Source organism: Tursiops truncatus, chromosome 4 (assembly GCF_011762595.2).
Source record: "Tursiops truncatus isolate mTurTru1 chromosome 4, mTurTru1.mat.Y, whole genome shotgun sequence".
NCBI classification, from domain to species: domain Eukaryota; kingdom Metazoa; phylum Chordata; class Mammalia; order Artiodactyla; family Delphinidae; genus Tursiops; species Tursiops truncatus.
In genome coordinates this window covers 16,545,578-16,549,223 of record NC_047037.1, presented here as the reverse complement: position 1 = coordinate 16,549,223, position 3,646 = coordinate 16,545,578, and the positions used below count along the sequence as shown (strand labels likewise).

The 3,646-nt window shown below is 41.3% G+C and overlaps 1 pseudogene; it reads left to right on the top strand.

The window, feature by feature from the left end:
* The first annotated feature begins 258 nt into the window (after positions 1-258).
* On the top strand, positions 259-853 carry LOC101330054 (rRNA-processing protein FCF1 homolog pseudogene; annotated as a pseudogene).
* The last annotated feature ends 2,793 nt before the right edge of the window (positions 854-3,646 follow it).

The window sequence follows — 3,646 nt, the reverse complement described above, 5'->3', positions numbered from 1 at the left end:
TACATTTAGGGGGATTACTGATAAATGAGGACTTAGTACTGCTCTTTTGTCTTTTGTTTTCCAGTTCTTTTATATCTCCATTGTTTCTTTTTCCTTGTGTTTATGTCTGCCATTTTAGTCTGGCAGTTTCTATGATGTTTTTCTCAGTTTCCTCTTTTTTTATATTTTGTGTCTCTGCTCTAGATTTATGTTTTGTGGTTACCGTGAGGTTTGTATAAAATGTGTCATAGGTAGAGAAACAACAGTGCGGCGTGAACACGGGGACGCAAAAGAAAATACGGAAGTATGCAACCATGAAGCGAATGCTTAGTCTCAGAGATCAGAAGCTTAAAGAAAAGGGTAGATTAAAACCGAAAAAGAAAGAAAAGAAAGATCCCAGTGCACTCAAGGAAAGAGAAGTCCCCCAACACCCTTCCTGCTTATTTTTCCAATATAACACACAGCTGGGCCCACCTTACCACATCTGGTCGATACCAACTTTATCAACTTTTCCATTAAAGCCAAACTGGACTTAGTGCAGTCAATGATGGACTGGCTGTATGCCAAGTGTATCCCTTGTATAACTGACTGCGTAATGGCTGAAATTGAGAAATTGGGGCAGAAGTGTTGAGTGGCTCTAAGGATTGCCAAGGATCCAAGATTTGAACGATTACCATGCACACACAAAGGAACCTATGCGGTTGACTGCTTAGTACAGAGAGTAACTCAGCACAAGTGTTACATTGTGGCCACAGTTGACCAGGACCTTAAACAAAGAATCTGGAAGATCCCTGGAGTTCCTATCATGTACATTTCTAGCCATAGGTACAACACTGAGTGGCTGCCAGATGATTATGGGGCCACTTGGTTCTAATTCTTTTTGTTGTTGTTGTTGTTTTTGTTTTTTGCGGTACACAGGCCTCTCACTGCTGTGGCCTCTCCCGTTGCGGAGCACAGGCTCTGGACATGCAGGCTTAGCGGCCATGGCTCACGGGCCCAGCTGCTCTGCGGCATGTGGGATCTTCCCAGACCGGGGCACGAACCCGTGTCCCCTGCATCGGCAGGCGGACTCTCAACCACTGCGCCACCAGGGAAGGCCTCAGTTCTAATTCTTAAAAGACAAATTTCCTCTGCCTTCCTTCGACCAACTTTATCTTTTGCCAGTTCATTAAACATGCTATAGCATGAATTATTATTCCACTCACACATATGCTCTGTAATGAACTGAGTATGGTTAAATACACTCACTTTTTTTTTTTTTCGTTACGCCGGCCTCTCACTGTTGTGGCCTCGCCCGTTGCGGAGCACAGGCTCCAGACGCGCAGGCTCAGCGGCCATGGCTCACGGGCCCAGCCGCTCCACGGCATGTGGGATCTTCCCGGACCGGGGCACGAACCCGTGTCCCCTGCATTGGCAGGTGGACTCTCAACTGCTGTGCCACCAGGGAAGACCTACACTCACTTTTTAATGTTGTTTTGAAAATTATATTTTGTGTCATTTTAAAATTTGTTGCATCTTTTAATAAATCAAATAATTGCTCACATAAAAAAAAATGTGTCGTAGGTAAAATAGTCCTTTTTCTCCTGATAGTTTCTTATCTTCATTTGCCTACATGGCTTCCATGCTTTTCCTATTCCTCTTTTATGTTTTTATTGTCTCAAATAACCTCTTTTTATGTTGTGAGTTTGCTCCCAAATAGGAGTAGCTAATGTTAATTTATACTGCCCTTTTCTCTTTAACCTTTATGCTATAATTAAATGTTTAACAACCTATTCTGATACAGAGTAGCAAGTTTTTGATTCTATTTATCACCTTACTCAAAGTTTTCTGTACTTTGCCCTTTTTTTTTTCTGGAAGAAGCGTTCCTTTCTACATTTCTTGTTAGACAGGTCTAGTGGTGAGGAACTCCCTCAGCTTTTGTTTCTCTGGGAAAACCTTTATTTCTCCTTCATATCTGAAGCATAACTTTGCTGGATAGAGTACTCTGGGCTGACATTTTTTACCTTTTGATATTTTGAATATGTCATTCCACTCTCTCCTGGCCTATAGAGTTTCTGCTAAAAATTTTGTTGATAGACTAATGGGGGTTCCTTTGGGGGTTACTGTCTTTTTTCCCCTGGTTGCCTTAAAAATATTTTGTCATTGAATTTTGATAGTTTAATGTATCTTGGAGAATGTGTTTTTGCATTGAGGTACTTAGGTGTACTCTTAGCATCATGACTTGTGCATCCAGCTTCTTCTCCAAGTTTTGGAAGATCTCAGCTATTATTTCTTTAAATAAACTTTCTGTCCTCTTCTTCATCTCTTCTCCTCCTGGGATAACTATTATCCCTATGTTGCCTTTTCCAGTGAAGTCAGATAGTTCTTGTAGAATTTCTTAATTTATTTTTAGTTCTTAGTTCTCTCTCCTCTTCTACCTGAATTATTTCTAGATTTTTATCTTTGAGCTTGATAATTCTCTCTTCCATATGGTCTGCTCTATTTTCAGTGTTTTCTAATGCATTCTTCATCTCACTTTTTTTAGTTCTTCCACTCCAGAATTTCTATTTGGTTCTTTTTTTTTTTTTTCCTTTTTTTTTGCAGATAGCATTTTTTAATTTACAGAGGGGTTTGCCTACTTTCACTTTTTTAAAATAACATCTTTATTGGAGTATAATAGCTTTACAATGGTGTGTTAGTTTCTGCTTTATAATGAAGTAAATCAGCTATACATATACATATATCCCCATATCTCCTCCCTCTTGCGTCTCCCTCCCACCCTCCCTATCCCACCCCTCTGGGTGATCACAAAGCACTGAGCTGATCTCCCTGTGCTATGGGGCTGCTTCCCACTAGCTATCTATTTTATATTTGGTAGTGTATACATGTCCATGCCACTCTCTCACTTCGTCCTGTCCTGCCCCTAGGTTCTTCAGAACTTTTTTTTTTCTTTTTAGATTCCATATATGTGTGTTAGCATATGGCATTTCTTTTTCTTTTTCTGACTTACTTCACTCTGTATGAAAGACTCTAGGTCCATCCACCTCATTACAAATAACTGAATTTCGTTTCTTTTTATGGCTGAGTAATATTCCATTGTATGTATGTGCCATATCTTCTTTATCCATTCCTCTGTTGATGGACACTTAGGTTGCTTCCATGTCCTGGCTATTGTAAATAGAGCTGCAATGAACATTGTGGTACATGACTTTTTTTGAATTATGGTTTTCTCAGGGTATATGCCCAGTAGTGGAATTGCTGGGTCATATAGTAGTTCTACTTTTAGTTTTTTAAGGAACCTCCCTACTGTTCTCCATAGTGGCTGTATCAATTTACATTCCCACCAACAGTGCAAGAGGGTTGGTTCCCTTTTTTCCACACCCTCTCCAGCATTTGTTGTTTGTAGATTTTTTGATGATGGCCATTCTGACTGGTGTGAGGTGATACCTCATTGTAGTTTTGATTTGCATTTCTCTCATCATTAGTGATGTTGAGCATCCTTTCATGTGTGACTGCCAACCCCAGTCCTCTCCCTGGGATCCGACCTTCGAAGCCGGAGCCTCAGCTCCCAGCCCCGCCTGCCCCGGCGGGTGAGCAGACAAGCCCCTCGGGCTGGTGAGTGCCGGTCGGTACCAATCCTCTGTGCGGAAATCTCTCTGCTTTGCCCTCCGCACCCCTGTTGTTGTGC